General features: G+C 44.5%; 1 protein-coding gene across 5 annotated transcripts in view; it reads right to left on the minus strand.

Moving 5' to 3' along the window:
- The window catches only part of HVCN1 (hydrogen voltage gated channel 1), a 246507-nt gene that overhangs the window by 157781 nt on the left and 70691 nt on the right, over positions 1 to 18035 (minus strand). The window contains exon 1 of one of the 5 annotated variants that reach the window (XM_085636319.1): positions 15061 to 15083. The exons of the other annotated variants lie outside the window; for them this stretch is intronic. The gene's annotated coding sequence lies outside the window, so the exon portion shown is untranslated. Of the gene's footprint in view, positions 1 to 15060; positions 15084 to 18035 lie in introns of those variants that run through there. 5 annotated transcript variants of the gene reach the window in all.

Here is an 18035-nt window from a genome sequence, read left to right on the forward strand (position 1 = left end):
CCAACTAACAATCTACAGACGACCATCCATAAAATGGTCGTTGAAGCTAAAGAGAAGAAATGGTTGACAGCAAAGGAAGCGGATTTCTTGATCAATGAGAAACCTAGAATCCCTGCTTTCTATATAGTTCCAAAAATCCATAAAGTACAGAGGCCCCCCCCTGGACGTCCCATAGTCTCGGGGATCCAATCTGTTTTGGAACCATTGTCACAGTATGCGGACTTTTTTCTGAGGGAATGTGTCATCACCCAACCCTCCTATGTACAGGATACCACCGACGTTTTAAAGATCTTGGATGACATTGAATTTGATCCCCAACACCAATTCCTAGTCACGATTGACATAGAATCGCTATATACTAGCATCCCCCAGGAAGCAACGCTGGTGGCAGCAGCCCGCGCCCTGGGGGAATGGGAATGGTTCTATGACGTCCCCCAAACCTTTGTACTCCAATGCGTTGAACTGGCCTTAACAAAACATTTTTTTGCCTACAAGGACCAGTTATATCTGCAAGTGTCCGGGACTTCAATGGGGACTACATTTGCCCCCAGCCTGGCATGTATTTACGTGGGCCAATTCGAGGCCGGCCACATCTTGCATCGCAATAATCCCTTCCAGAGGAACATTGCCCTCTGGAAGAGATATATTGACGATGTTCTGTGTATCTGGACGGGTACCGAGTCTGACCTGGATGGATTCCTCCTGTGGCTTAACAGCCTTGATGATTGTCTCAAATTCACCTGGACTATCAGCAACACAACAGCCACCTACCTGGATTTAGACATTAGGGCGGCCAATCACAAACTTGTCACCAATGTTCATCAGAAACCAACTGACAAGAATTCCCTCTTGCACTATAGATCTTACCATCCCAGGGCCTTGAAGGATAACCTGCCTGTTGGGCAGTTCTTGCGGTATCGCAGGAACTGCTCATCTCGTGAGGATTTTGTCAAACAGGCAGATGTCCTGTCTTGCAAACTGGAGGAACGAGCATACCCGACCAAGGTCATCAAACAGGCAAAAAAACGAGCCTTGAACACTCCCCGAGCTGCCCTTTTGGAGAGGACACCCAAGATTGCAGGGGACTGCATCCCTGTGGTTACAACCTTTGGTCCCTTGTCCACTCAAATTAGACAGGTGATCAGGAAACATTGGCCCTTGCTCAATACTTCTATGACGATGCCCCAACCCCGGTTCGCTTTCAAGCGATCTACCAATCTACGTGATCGTTTAGTGCACTCACGACCCAAGCAAGTGATCAAGAAAACAGGGATTCTGCCAGGACACTATCAATGCGGCGGCTGCACAGTATGTGAACTCACCATTCCAACAAAAAGTGTCACTCTAGTAGGTGGGAAAACATGGTATTTGAATGTATTTAGCAACTGCAATACGAGCAACGTCATTTATAGACTGACGTGTCCCTGTGGTCTTCATTACATCGGCCTTACCACACGTAAAGTGAAGGTTAGAGTACAAGAACACCTTAGTACCATCCGGGTGGGTAAACTAACCACTAAACTAGTCCAACACTTCTTGATGGCCAGACATAGCCCCAAAGATCTCCGCTTGGTTGTATTGGAGCGGGTGATGGGTGACATCCACAATATGGAAGCCAGGTTAACAACTAAGGAGGCCCGTTGGATTTTCCAAGAGAAAGCAGATCAACAGGGTCTCAATGATTATATTGAGTGGAACAAGGTAGTGTACTAACGGTCTATTCTTGGGCACGACCTCCCCGTTTAACCACACTCGCTGGGTGCCTGTATGTGAGCATTTGGGCAGAGAGTAGCTGGATGGAGTTCCCTTAACACTTAAACACCCTTTGAGCAGCTTCGATGACATAGCCTTCAAATTACATGTTGACAAATTGCGTGTATCGATGCAAAAAACGAAGTAGTCTATACATACACAAATTATGGTAAAAAAGCATATTTAACCTACACCAGTAGTGTAGTCATCAGTTTTTACAACTTTGATGGGCGACATATAGCAATTTGTTGACACTTGAATGGAGCTTAGCGCGACAGATAAATATAGAATACAAGGTGCAGCTCGGGAAGCTATAGCGGTTTACACAATATGGTCGCCGTTGCCTTCAGCAAATATCTACGCATGCGCGCATGGCAGCGCGCATTACGTATTTAAGTAGGAAGCAGTCTTCCAGCCCGTGATGCAGGGTGAGCGACATCCGGACTGCAAGGCTGACGAGGTGAGATTGCTTCTTAGCTGCATTTTGAGGAGGTAACCCCGGGTGACCCCATGACCTGATTAAATAGCCACCGATAGACGTAGACATAAAAGTTACCTTTGTGGCGGGTGGTTACAACTGAGGGTCCGACACTAGGGGGTTTCAGTCGACTTACGAGCTATGAACATGGGGCATGAGTATCATTCGCAGAGCAGTCTGCATGCATGGGTCAGGATTGAGGGCGTGAAGTTCAGTACATCGTGTACGAAAGCAATACATACGGGGGACATAACGAAAATGTGGTTAACATCCGTGAACGACTGGAGTAATGAGGCAACAAGTTCCAGCACAGTTGACAATAGGCACACGAACAGAGGGGGTTGCAAATTCCTAGTCGAAATGTGTAACTACTGGGTGTGTTTGTGTGCTTTTTAGAAACGTGAATCCGCGGCCAGTGGGCAAGCAGTCCAGGACTATTTGATGTAATACACATCTACATACACCAAGGGTTGAGGTATGCTGAAAGACAACAACCATAACGGTAAATATGAGTGTCACAGGTGTTGCAGGCACCGTCTTGTATAAGCATTCAGGCGAAGCCTCTAAGTGCTTTTATGTACATGTGTAGGACCCATATGACTAATATGGGTGATAAACTGAGTGTGTGTTTTTTAATTGTGTTTCCCTCGGGTGCAGACAGATAAACTACTGGTCTGAACTAGCAACGCAGAGAGGCCAGTCGACCCTAGCCCTGAAGAAGTTGCCGCTAATTTAAACAGGCAACAAAACATGTTGGTTTTGATGAGCAGACACACAGCATAGAATAAAGTCTCACACAGCCAGTGTAGTCGTGCTCGGTTTTAACTTGGAGTGACGTGGGTCCTGATCAGACTCAGTCATCCTGCTTTTGGGTCGACACTTCCATTATTCTTTGAATATAGACACACAGTAGAGTATAAGTTTCACTAGACACCAGTTACTAGGATTAATATGAGTTTCTTATGTATACTTTCTTTTCTGTTTTGGCGGCAGTAGCCTATGATGAGAACGTGAGGTAGTAGGCGAGTACCTGTCTATGCATCCTCGTTGGGGTTACTTCCGTGAGGCACTGCCTGCCCCCTCCACCTTTTTTCCATCTCTATGGTTGAATAGGTATCACACTAGTGGTTCTGTTTAGCTTTCCTTATAGCACATTATTCCAGGAAAACACTGAGACATATAGGAGCCCTTATTCAAAGAGCCTGTGATACTAGACGCGTTTGGCGAATGGTAACATTTTCCACACGTGGCAATAAATACAATAGTTTTGAATGAGCCACGGGTATTGATTATAGAGCGTTCACAGTGCTAATAAAAACAAAAAATTTCATTCTGGGTAGGTCCTTTTTGGTATATAGTGTCACCTTCAAGGCCATCAGAACTAACAACCCACAGTGGACATCACCAGACTAGAGATGAAAATGTGCAAGAAAGACAAATCCAGAAGGCAGGCCTTCTCTGTCCGCAACCTCATGTAATGATTGCCAGGTTCGTTCCACAGGAGCGTTAGGAACTTGGAGAAGAGTCCTCAGTCCTCCCCTACGGCCTTCCGACTCTATCAGACTCTAGAGTAGCAGATGGCACGTCAGGGGAATACAAGGAAACAAAACAAGGAAAGGCGGGGAGAAAAGCAGGTTGTGTTGATGGAACCACGTCAGGGACAGTTGCGGGAGTACCCAGCTCGGCTATTGGTCACAGCTAGTAGTATAGGAGGGTGGCGGATTTGTATCAATCCCTATATTCCCCGCAGTTCTCCAGGAGGACTATGAGTAACACAGGATCGTAATTCTCCCTATGTGTCTCAAAGAGAGAGGAGCGTGCTTGTTCTTCTAGTGGGTATGGTAATAATCGTGATTATGGTGAAAAGAGCCGTCACATGTACACTGCACAGTGGTCCACGCTAGTACCCCAAATAAATAAGAGAACAGGGTCTTCACTCGGAAGACGAGAGAACCTCTCCCGCCAGTAAGCAAAGATCATAAGCAGTGCCCGGCCAAGTAACGGGAACAAGTCCGGCCGGTCAGGGGATACAGGGAATAACAGCAGGGGAACTCAATTTAGATTCCAACGTGCTCAAGGGAGTGTGAATTGCGGAACAAAGTACTCAGGAAAAAGGTAGCCGCTTTAACCAATAGTTGTAAATGCGGCGACGATATGCCAGGAAGAAATACCGCAGCTAATAGCAACCGTCAACTACGGAACAGACGTCAACGGAAACAGGAAATCCTAAAGCGGAAGTCAGGCAACAGCAACTAGTATGGAAACGGGGCTAGGAGCAAGAACGCTAAGCGGCGTTCGAGCGAACCTATGTTCCTTAAATACTGGAAACTTCTTGGGGCAGGACCGCGGGGCATGACATCTCAGGACATGGAACTAAATCCTCACAAACATCAGAACTGTTCAACATCCTGCAATTCGGAATAAAGCAGAAGACACATCACTTCAGTTTTCACTAACCCCACACAATACAGGACCTCACCTGTAATCTGCCCATTACACCTATGCCAATAGTGTATCAGAGACTGGAAGTTCAGGAGAAGCTGGTGTGCCCCTTGCACAGTCAGCCAGCAGTATGGTTGACACTGTGTTCAGCACATGGGTTAAGCATCTGTGTCGTCAACACCACAGTGCATTTCCTTGCATGTGGTGACCTGGAGGGGTGCTCTACAGGCCGTTTGGAGTGCTCAGCATGAAGGGTGGCGGCAGCACTGCAGAGTTCAGCACTGGGTGAAGGATGGCAAACTTTGGTTCTTCTTTGTGCGCCAAATGGCCCCATGAGGTTCTTCAAAGGGGTGTAGACAAGCTTTATAAACTGCCCTTTCCAAGATGGTGGTTTGTCTAGAGAATATAATGTTATGTTCCCAATCCATGATGATGTAGAGTCTTTGCCTGTGATATCATTTTCTGTTTAAATTAGATCTAAAGAGGCATGGACAAGTGATGGATGTGCAGCAACACATTTGTTCCACCCATTATTTTTCATCACGTTCTTCGCCCTCTTACTGTTATTTTTGCCCCTGACTTTTGCTTAATGCAGTTGGAATTCTTTAGGACCTACGTCTGGGTATACTTGCTTGTCTCTTTCCTCTTCTCTGATGTAAAAGGGTTGGTTGAGGTCCTATTAATGTTTGTATTATGCTTCATCTTCAATCAAGAGCTACAGGATTGCTAAGAAGAATCTTTTTTTTAACTCTTTGTTGTTTAACTCCTAACTGGGACCCTCTTACAAACATACGTGACACATTTCACATGTACTATTAAGTGCAGGGTGACACAGTGCAATCAAGGAGGAGATACAACAGACCTTCTCAGTGTCAGGTCCTTGACACTACCTCTATGTTAAAAAACCAAACTGTACCCACGTGTTCTCCCCTGCTGTTCAGTGCTCTTTGCTCCCTAGTTATGTTTAAGCTGTACAAATAAGTTTACATACACACAATTATCACATTGTGGCATTGGAACTCAACAATATGTCATAGGTTCACCTTATAACTATCTACAATGCACTGAAGGTTTCCTCCAAGCACTGGAAATTTGAAAGGCGAGTCACTGATGACTGGACATATTGATCCAGATGGACCTTTATTCACCCGACACAATAATCGAGATGTGCATTCTGGAATTGGATACAGTTCTCCAGGTAAGATCATACCAGTGATGTGTACACTGCACAGCACAATATTAACAGAATCTGTTCTCCAGATAAGGCCATACCAGTGATGTGTACACTGCACAGCACAATATTAACATAATCTGTTCTCCAGATAAGGCCATACCAGTGATGTGTACACTGCACAGCACAATATTAACATAATCTCTCTTTCATGCGGATTATAAAAGAACCTATCAGCACACCAAAATTCCTCTTCGTTTTCCACCGGTGTTGACATGACACACTGATTATACACCTTGAGTTTACCTAATATGATAGATCCAATATGCTCTTGAAAAGGTGGAGATTGCCCTGCTGCTGCCCATACTGTACCTGGGTGTGTGTTAGGAGGTTAGCAGCTCTGCTCCTGCTGATGTTGCAGTGTGATGTGTGTAGGTGCATGTGTACACTATACATGTCATGTGCATGTCTCTTGTACTAATGCTGCTTTAACTGAACCTATTCTGTGTGCAAGGGAAGGGTGCACTACTAATGCCCCTGCTATTCCTAATCTATGTTCGAGATGGGTACTAGTTATAGTGAAATCTTTTCACTAGAACGTTGGCTTTGTACACACGTTTTTAATTGCTGTGTTTTATTCGACGTCCACATGCTCATTCCACCAAATATAAGTCCTGTCATTACTATCTTGTGTGTGGTATCAGGCTGTCCTGTAAGTCCCAGTAATGTGTCAAAAAATAAAAAATAAATAAAACACAATGCTCTGGATAGGCCATGAAGTCACATGAAAATAGCCTGCAAGCAAACAACACTAACAGGAACGGAATCCACTATTTTCTAAAATCCTGGTTTCGTCTTGCCAACCTCAGAACAAGACTACGCTTTACTACAAGTTTAAGTAAATGTGCATCGTACAACATGGAGTTTATATGGTCACAGTACAATTAAAATGCATGGAAATACCAAGATTGTAGTGGTCTTCAAGCTAATCTAAAAACCACATAGCACAAATAATTAATAAAATGCAAGAGCAGATGTTACGGCACACAGGAGCATTAACATTTTCAGAGTAAACACACATGTGTATATATATATATATATATATACATACACACACACACACATATATATATATATAATATCTATATCTTTATATATACATATATAAATAAATAATTAATGGTACGTATAAGAGTAAATCCACTTTCTCAGGGGGCATATTGTGTCATTACAGTATTGTGTGCCATTTCATGCTGTTCCCACCAAGTATGAGTGACGTGGTATATGTCCTGCCATTTCAGTCTTTGGGTGTGATGTTATACTGCCCGCATAATGTAACAGTGATGTGGAAGGCACAGCCATTACAATCTTGGATGTGATGTCATACCCTTCCCACCCCAAACCAGCATGTTCTGTCATTGTCATCTTAGGTATGTCGTCATACTTTTTCCACCAAGTCAAAGTGAGGTGGCATGTCCAGTCGTTACAGTATTGCATTTGTACCAGTGACGTGGCATGCACTATTATTCCAGTCTTGGGTGTGATGCTCCATTCAAGCAACAAGGGACCCTTTGAAGATAGAAGTAGCATTACTCTGAAGGTTTACTCGGAGCAGAGCGCCCATGATAATAGCACGAGAAAGTAAACTGAAAGTGCAAAAGCAAAAATACCACACCCACTCTCATTGGGGAAAACAAAATCTATCCAACTCAAACAAGGAAAATATTAATAGAAGCACTGCCAAATCTGTGAAAACTACTAGCTTTGCCAAAGATTTCATTAATTTTTAAGATGTTAATGTTGTGCTATTGACAGGCAGCCACCTTCATTAGGTCTCGCTGAGACAGCGAAAGCTGTCTCTTTGAGACATTTTGTAAGTGAGTTTTTGAAAGTGCCTCCCCTGGCATAGAGCTACAGTGCACGAGGCGTGCGCAAAGCAGCCATATGGCTTTACATCGCTCTCCCTCGTAGCCCCTCTCCACCCCCTTCCCTGCTGCTATTTCACACCAGTTTATCAGAACTCCCGCTTCTCTCCCCCACCCCCCACCTTAATTGTTGACGAGCACTGCACGGTATACTCTTGGCGTGATGCAGGATGCTTTTTTCATGTCTTAAATAAGTCTTCACAGAAAAAATGCATTTCCCTACTTTACATCTTGATTAATTAATTTAAATCTGTACATCTCCCAGTTCAGGAGAAGTTTGTATATTCAATATTTTCCATTTGATGATATCAGGCGTCTGATGATTATGACAGCGTTACGTAACCGGGGATTCAAAGTGAAAGCAGCCCACATTAGGGACCCATCACTGCGCGGGAGTGCGTCAAGGTGACGGCAGCTCTGCTCGCAAAGCTTGGACTCGGTGATCAAAGCCACAGCCAGCAGCACTCTGCCAAACTCAGCAGGGCCGCTCTGCTGGGCAGGCCAGGACAGGACTGAGGAAAAATGCAAACAAACCTTCTCTCGCACACAAATACACTGGAATAGCCTCTGCTTTGTCTTATCACTTGCCACTTCCACTCTATTCATCCCAGTTAGCGAGTTCCTGCTTCATAATTCATACATTAAAAGTCCAGTTCGGCCGGACTTTTATTATTCCCTCTGGATCCTTTCAATACAAACACCCTTATCTAGGGGAGGGAGGGGGTTGTCTCAAAACAGCAAGTATTCCGTTTACACCTCGTGCTGCCCCGTCGCCCATTTACGAAAGAGCCTATGGTGGCTGACGAGGCAGGAGACTTTACCACCACAAACCTTAGAACCCAAGACAGTTATCCGTGGTGTCCCTCAATGGTGAACAGTGGCACCATTTGCATACAGCGACATGCTGCTATGGCTACATTGCTCCACCTTATGGGGTGCAGTTCTACATGTATGAGGACAACGCCCAAATGTTTTTGGTCTCTCTCAAATGGAGGGAACCTCAGCTGGGAAAGAAGGAGGAACTACAATAACGGACTGCTTACCACAGGTATCCTGCTGGGTGTCAGTCCACCGTTCTAAAGTTCACTCCTGCAAAGAAGGCACCCCTTAACACAAGCAATGTTTGCACAACTGAAACTCAAACCTGTGGCTAACTGTATGGGGCTCCCCTCAACAACCCTCCCCAAAAGCAATCAAAACAGTAGTGCAACGTAGGAATCTACATCAAAGATGACCTGTCCCTAGAAACCAAGGTGGCCAAAGTTTCCAGCACTATTTTTCTTCAAAAAGGATACTACCATTTATCCACCCTGATCACCAAGTGTGGTTGTTAATGCATTAGCACAGTTTCGCCTTAGCTAGGGCAGTCTTTACCTAGGCTCCCATGCTTAACTAAAAAATAAGTTACAACTCGCTCAAAATGCTGCAGTTCAGGTCTTCACCAGACTTCTAGTACGATGCCAAGTCAGTGCAACACACTGACACAAACTAGTGGCTGATTTGAAGCAGAGTGCTTTTCACATCACTGTTCATCAAGCACATGACCATTTATCAATCAACTCTAAACTTTGTGACAGCTAAATCTAGACTCCACCAATGGCAACACCTTCAGCATTCTGCTCATTCCTTCTTACTGGAGCCACAGCCAATCACTAAAAACTGCACTTGAGCCCATCTTCTTTCCCCACCATGCCACTCCAGACAGGGTTCACCTAGGTACAAATCAAACATGGTCCTGCTCCAACAGGAACAGTCAGCTTGAAGTGCCAGACAAGCTCCCCCTATATAAGAACATACACAGCCCTAGACAGTTTTGTTCTTTTTGGGCCTCAAGAGTGTGGGCCAGCTTACGTCCTGTGACACAGCTAGCTTGATACCAAAGTCTGAGCATAGTTGTTGCTCTTGGCCCATCACATTGAAACACAGTGCTAGAACAGGTCTGTGGTTCAGGGCCGGCTTTAGCGCTGGTGGCACCCTGTGCGACAATGTTTTTTGGCGCCCCCCCATGACCACCTGCACAACGAATTCCCGCACTACCACTACCCCTTATGCCACCATAACCACTCTCACTCAGCTGCATTTAATTCGTTTTATAGTGTCACTCATAACAGTGAAGGGTGTCAGAGCACTTTACATTGTACACACATTACTCAATCATATGTGTGTAAATCAATGTATAGGAAACGTTACATAAGACAGAGTGGTAGAATTTATATGTCATCCATGCTGGTAGGCAGTAAGGTTTAGGGGGGCTTGGACTGGAGAAGCACAAACTCCGAATTTAAAACGTAAGACCATGGTTAGGGATTAGCTTTAATAATTGGAATTGTTTTCTACCCAAATCATCACTTTGTAGAACATTAGAATATTGAAAGTCTGGGGAAAAATCCATACGCTCTAATCTGTACTTGAAGTATGCATTTCAGTTCTTTGATGGCAGTTAGCTCACTGTTTTTATTAGTATTTTAACTTATAAACTACAAGTAACAAAACGAAGTCTCGGACAAAAGCAGTATCCCACTGACCTATTTACATTATGTTCACTTCGTGATTTGCATGATACACATTCTTTGCAGCAGGCACATTAACGCTCTGCACTACCTTATGATGAATCAAAACATCCCCCGGTCAAAACTTCCACTAGACAAAACGTCCTTCTCCCTCCATGAAAAACATCAATCACCATGAAAAACATCAATCACGGGAGTAGGCTTGACATTTTTATTGTTGGATGAAATGTGCTGTAGGTCAGGAAGGTTGCAGTGGGTGCTTTTAAACACAACTTAAACTAGAAAACAGGCGCCCCTGATCACAGCAGGAGCCCGTGGCATTAATCCCCATCTCACTGTGACACAGCGAACAGGACAGGCCACTTGGTGCAGGCGATTCATTCATTATAAATAAGGCAACTTTTCCAAGTAATGGTCCGTGCACGGTTACTCCATCTTCAAGGCTTGACAGCCCACGCAGATGCTGTGAATAACAGCCAAGCAAGAAGCATGCGTCACAGCCAAGAATGGAGGGGCAGAGAAGTGACTGCCCCAGATACCCTCTGACGCACACCAGGGCAGAACTATCAGAAGGACCAGTGAGGCCCTCAGCAAATCAAGACTATGCATTAGGGCACACATCTTACAACATAAATGGGGAATGAACTGCCATAGCCAATGCAAAATGACGTCACGAGGGATGTCACGTGCCAGAAAATAATGCAACCTCCATATCATACTCTTAAGGAACGAGCGTATTTAACAGGCAAAACAGAGATGGAACCGTCCTATATAGTTCCTACTACCAGAGTAAATGTGTGCATAAAAGGTAAGTATTGATACACATGCCATGTATTTAATTATTTATTGGCAGTTTTATCTGGCGCCAACAGGACCTGTGGGTGAGAGAACGCTTCAGGAAACAGAAGTTTCGCACAAATAGAAGACAGGAAATATAATAAACTTTCAGAAGTAAAGTACAGGGTCATAAGATAAATAGTATAGCGACACCCAAGCAGCTGTAACCGTGTCTGGGAAAGGGAAACATTGAAGGCTTTAGAAGACTATATTGACAAAAAAAAAAAACACATGCAATTATAAGCGTTATGATTCGTTTAGTTGAAACATAAACGAAGTACAATCCTTCTGAACAATAACAAATAAAACAAGGCATCGATACATTTTTTTTTTAGCAAACTAGCCATATTTTATTATCATTTATAAAGCAAACACATCAAATTGATATCTTAAATGTCACAAAGTCAAAGGCGATTCATTTCATTACCTTAAAACAATTGATAGGCTATACAAGCTTACACATACTAATACTCTATCAGATGTCACAGCTACAATAAAAATGTCCTTGCTAAGATCCCACTGCTTTTTCAACCCTGTTCCGCAGGACATCAATCTGTAAATATCAGGGCTCTCTTGGTGTCAACAGTTTGTATCCAATAATCATATTGTGCGAACTGAGGAGAACCTTTCAATTCGGCTTCTAAAACGTTCGCCTCGGCTAATAAAACAGGCCCTATAATATGGAGCGCGCATCACTCGTTCCATGTGTGGAGCGCGCATCACTCGTTCCATGTGTGGAGCGCGCATCACTCGTTCCATGTGTGGAGCGCGCATCACTCGTTCCATGTGTGGAGCGGGCATCACTCGTTCCATGTGTGCGCCCACAGGCCATTCATTACGTGCAGTATTTGCAAGTCACCAATGCCCTGTAGTTTATGTGCTCCACGTCCGTGCGTTTTGGGGGAAGCCGATAGAAGGCATTAGGTGTGTGAGCGACCACAAAAGAGGCCCTGGCTCCCTGCTGGCCTCTTAAAGGACACCCCATGTTCAGCCTCACCCCACCCACTTCGGAAGCCATGAGCCATTAAACAGAGGCGGAGACGCTGCCCAATCCTATCTAGCAGGGGATGAAGACCAGGATGCTGCCCCCCCCCTCTAGGTGACCACCTCCACCACGGATTGCCTCACTACCATCCTTTCACAGTACCCCTGAAGTCTCCATAACCACTCTCTCTTAGATGCCTTTAATTAATTATTTAGCGCCACTCATACTTGTCTGAAAATTGCTGAAGGCTAAGAGGAAAGAAACGGATGCTTTTAAAACAATAGTATACGGCGCCCCCACCGGCAGTCAGCACCCGGTGCGGTGGCACCGTTCGCACCGCCCTAAAGCCGGCCCTGCTGTGGTTGCTTGAGCTTCAATTCGGAGGGGAGCTAGCCTAGGAGTTTTGGATGAAGTGTTTTGACTGGAGAAGGACCAAGTCTGATTTTTATAAGGCTTGCCACTGCCTGGACTGGCAAAAATTAAAGACTGAAACGCATCCCAAAGTAATTGGAAGTGGCTGAAACTTAACAAAGTGTTCCATCCCTCACTTCTGTGTTTCAGTGTAATGCCGTAAATGTAATATGCAAATCCAACATTTTGCCATACGACTTCAGCTGCACCCCAATAACAAGTCCCAACAAGGCCGAACCTGGCCAATGGTTACTACGAGAGGGCTTGGACTGCCAGTTTGAATTGAGCAGTTCCTACAGTAGCAGAACCAAGTTTGGTTTGGTGAGGCATGGTCCCTGTTTGAAATGATATAGGAAGTAAAAAACTATGGACTGCAAATTAGCACAAGTGACTGCGACATTTGCAATCATTCCACCTTCACTGTTTATCATTGTAATGCAGTAAGTGCACCACATATGTCAAGCGGTACCTCTCTGATGCAAAGTCTCATTAGCACAAGGTTGTTCTGAAGTAGCATAGCGGGCAATAATGATAGACCAGAATGTAGGCCGCATGACTGCTAAGGACTGAGACTTTAGTAAGTATTCCACATTTCCACCGATCATTATTAATTATCTGGCTTTGAATTCAAGTATTTACTCCTCTAGGAGTAATTTACTGACTTTCAGGGTAGTGGACACATCATTCTTCTTTCTAGATCCTGTCGTACATATTAGACACTTTTCAATATAATCTTTCTACAGTCTGTCTCTGATGGGCTGGGTTAGGGTGCAGCAAAGTATCATAAGAGCAGAGGGTCTAGAGATGAAGTCCCTCTGTGAAATATGTGCCACCTATATGGCATGATTCATTTGCTGGTCTTTTTATCATTAACACTTTACATTGGACAGGCTTATGTATTGGAAGGCAGGTTTGCTTCAAGCACTGATTCCCATGAAGCGGCCCAAGAGCAAATGGAAGTAATTTAAATGTAAAGCATTTTCATAGTTGGTGGTTATCATAATAATTTGCCTTTGGCTTTAGACAGTGTGGAACATGGACACACTTGTTTTGATAATACAGTGCAATGTCATTCTTGTATGCAAACACTAACAGATATGGACATTCCTGAGTAGATAGCGAAGTTATCAATTCGATCCTCAAGAGTACTTTTGCAATGCACATTCATTTTAAATGTGTTTATTTTTTTTAATTCAGAAGCCTAAACTTCTAGGACATTAGGAGGCATGTGGTGCCTCTGTGTGGATAATTTTGCACAGTATATAACCTGACTGCATACCAGTGTCTCTAGGGGTTCTGCTACAGCTTGTGAGTGAATGTTTAGCAGTACATCTAGAGGTTGGGCCTTTGTTGCTGCTGGGTGTACTCCATACGACATATTCCTTGGTGGAATCCAGCTATCCACATCCTATGCACTTTATGACTGTCTCATCCTTAAGATACTGACCCCTCTTAGAATGGCAGGTATGTGTGATTGCATATAGTCTCACACTCTTTGTATCTTACACACCTTATCCAACACCTCACATGTAGGTCAATCTACAACCAACACCCATCTCAACAAGCATTTGCAATGCATTAGGTCTCGCATTTACGCGAGTTTGAGTTATTGACATTGCAAATAACAATGCCTTTCGGCATTGTCATTTACAATGCCAATAGCTTTAACTCGTGTAACTGCGAGACCTATTGCATTGCAAATGCTTGTTTTTTTCTTGTTTTAACCATTGCAAGATGGCCTCCCGCACATGTCCAGTGGCTATCTTTTTCAGAGATGGTGACTATGGGCGGGTGTACATTCATGGCAGCAATCTTTGCCCAGGATTTCTTCAAATATGAGAAATGGCATTCAAAATTGGGTGCGGTGCACAGATTCATCTTAAAATGGCTCAAAAATATTAGGATGGCGGATAGAGTGGTGGACTGTGCTTAAGTCGCAAAGGGCGGGATAGGGGTGGCAATCAGACTCTCAATGGGAAACATGAATGGCAATTAAAAACAAGCATTGGCATAGCCAATAGGTCTCGCCTTCGGGATCTTTTAAGTTTTTAACTATATTATATAACAACAAAGACGCACTCGACAGCAAGCACATTCTTCCAAATGCTTTAATCAGGGGAAACCGGCAAATGACATCCAGAATAATATCGCCTGACGCGTTTCAGGGCCCCTTGGCCCCTTCCTCATAGGCAGTCCACTTTAATCACAAACATGAATTCAAGGCTGACCTTTATTCTCCAATTCCGCCCTCTGGTGGGTGTGACAGGTGAGTTAATTTCATTTGAGGATTCTGGTATCCGTAGTTTTGTAGTCTTGAAATCTTAAAAAAGCCCTCCAGTTTTTTTAAAAATTAAACCGGCAATGTATCCCGAGGCCCACAGAAGGGCTTGACAAAAGAAGACAATTAACTGCTTAATCACAAAACCCACTGGAGGGCTTTATGCGTCTTTGTGCACAGGACATCTTTGGGATATATATATATATATATACACATACATACACACACACACACATACTTGTTGAAAATGGCCACACTTTTCTTCACTTACTGTGTCCTCTTTGGGATCATTTTCTTTTCAGCTCGCTTCACTTAAAATGACAGGTGTTGTCTTAATGTTACACCCACTCCTTTGGAAAAGTGGAAGTGCTTTTTACAACATTGTTTACAGAAGCATTCCTCAGATCACATTACCATTAAACCAGTTTTGCAACGCGCTTTCAACATCTTTTCTCAGCAGGCGTTGTTTTTGCAGACTCACTGTAACAAGACAATTTTCTCTTGGCCCTGTTGAAAAGTAGAATTGGCTTTCATGTGTTGTTGGTATTAATCTTTTTTATCCAGCACATGGATCTAAACACACCTTAGAAATATATCAATTTAATGTACTGGAATGACTAAATGTCACAGGCACACAATAGCTCTCTTCAGAAAATATATTTACATTACATACACAGCAGACACAGTGTCTCCATGGAGGTGGGGAGTGGGGGGGGGGGGGGGTAGGGGGGGGGTGGGGGTCAGCTTGTACTCTGGTACCAAACACAGTAAACCCACATCAGGAAGCCAAAGCTAGAAATTATGTACAACAAGGCCACACAACCCTAAACCAAACTACTAAAGTAAAACAAATTAGGAATTAAAAAAAAGCTGTAGGCCAGAAGGTAAAAGACACACGCATGATGGACAGATTTCAGAGCAAATCAAACATTCACCCCCGGTCAATAGATCTGGGTTAAATCCATCGTTCTTTTGCTCATCATGCCACCCCCGTTTAGACCCAGCCATATGCAAATCAATCTTAACCCTGTGCCTCATGGGAAAAGTCCAGACCAAACTGCCAAGCCAGGTCACAAGTCTCTGTCGTTTCTCATGTGGATGTACACTATGATATTATGCTTGATTTTGATACCAATGTAAATTTGTGGTTCGTTCTAAATTCAATAAATTTGATTATCAAAAAAAATAAGCACTATTTTTTTTAACGAGTGTCTTTCGTGTAACATTAAGCGTGCTTTCATTCCAAGCAGCCCAGGACAATGGCTGCCGCATCTTTGAAATGAAATAGGACTCGCATTTACAAGGGTTTGAGCTATTGGCATTGTAAATAACAATGCCTTTTATTTAGGTGTTAATTATCAAAACAGATAAATAAAAGGCATTATCATTTACAATGTTAATAGCTTAAACTCTCGCAAATGCGAGACCTATTGTAGTGCAAATGCTTGTTCTCTGTAGGAAGCACAATATCCAAGTAAGAGAGAAGAGCACTTGAGCCCACCCTACAGTAGTGAATAGCCTCTAAAAAACCTAGTGAGAGCCAGGAATACCAACAATGCCCTCCAGGCCTTCAGAGGGTCAAATGTTTTTGCTCATAAGAAGAAATGGACAAGAAGCTGCAACTACAAAAACCTGTGAACTATGGAAGGAGGTTAACCCCTCAAGACAAAAGATCATCCCTGGTGCAGGCACTGTTGGAAGATACACGAGGGGGAAACTTGCTGGACTCCTCCGGGTTGCCCCGGCCCTCCTCAGGCGGCGCAGTCACCAGGCCATGGTGGAGGAGATGAGAAGGGCCCATTGGGGCTTTATAATTAGCCTGTGACTCAGTAAACTCTCTAGCTTGTCCCTGGCGGCCACTGTGGCATCTACACCTCTCGCTAACACCTTGTGGTTGTGCCCAGTTGCAAAGACACATGGGTGGTAACGTGACCTGCCGCAAACTCACCTGTGAGTGGGATTGGCCCGGGACTGAGTCCACCTTCTAGGGGGCTTCCCAGGGGTGTCACCCAGAAGCCTTATAATTGAAAATACCTTGGACCGCCTGGGGAGCCTTGGGCGGAGACAGCGGGGACCTCTCCTTGCGCCAAAGAGATCTACAAAACTGAGAGCCTTCCTTTCTGTCCACCTTGACCTGTGTGTGCACCTCCCCACCCACTTGTGACTACCTTTTCGCCTGAAGGTGGCCTGGACTGCCTTGCAGAAGTAGAAACCTTGTTGCCTGAAGAAAGGTGGAAGGAGCGAGGTGGCGGGGATAGCCTACTGTGTCTCAGAGGTGCGGGAGGGTAATTTCTTCTCCTCTCCAAGACCCACAACTGAACCTTCACCATCTCTGCTTGAAGCTGTTGAGCTGCAGAAGCGTTCACTCTCTTGCCCCACCTGGCCAGACTCATCACACTGCCCTAGTGGCGTGATGTACCTGTACGCCTGGCCTATACCTACCAAAGACACGTGCTACTATGCTACACTCTAAAGCTTCCAAGGACAATCTAGTCATGTCACTCTGGACCAAAGCAGCGTCGGTGCCAACCCTCCCCCAGACACCAGAGATGGAACCCACACCCTCGGCTCCGGTCGCGCAAGGCTATATAGAACGTTTCCTGCAGGAGATTCAAATCGGACATTGGTTCTCACAAGGCAGAGTTTAAATCATGTATCCGAGACATTCGGAACAACGTCTCCGACATAGAGGAACAAGTGGATGATCTTGAACTTACTGTGGACGCACAATCAGAAGACCAAGAAATGCTGTGGCGGAGGGTAGAGGCTCTAGAGGAGAAAAACCTCAAAATACAATCCAGGCAGGAGGATTTGGAAAACAGATGCTTGTGGAATAACATCCAAGGGGTGCCCAGGGTAGCGGAGGGCAATAACTTCCTTTCATTCACAGCAGATCTCTTTTAGGACATTCGAGGGGATGAAGATGCCTCACGGCTGACTCTTGACAGGACACAGAGTGGGCATGGCGCCTGGGCGTGAAGATGCAGCTCTGGACATTTTGACCAGAGTACACTTTACCTAAAAGGAGGCGATACTACAAGCTGCCAGGTGCAAGACCAAGGGAAACATTGTACAGCTGTTATAAAACTTGTCCCCAATAACACTTCAGAAACTACGAGACTTCATACTGGTTACAGATAAACTCCGTTCCATGGGAATCGGATAGCAATGGAGCCACTGTTTATGTGGGAAGGCAGACGCCATGCGCTGAAGTCACTTCCTGAAACAACTCATGGATGCAAAACA

Source organism: Triturus cristatus, chromosome 11 (assembly GCF_964204655.1).
Source record: "Triturus cristatus chromosome 11, aTriCri1.1, whole genome shotgun sequence".
Classification (NCBI taxonomy): domain Eukaryota; kingdom Metazoa; phylum Chordata; class Amphibia; order Caudata; family Salamandridae; genus Triturus; species Triturus cristatus.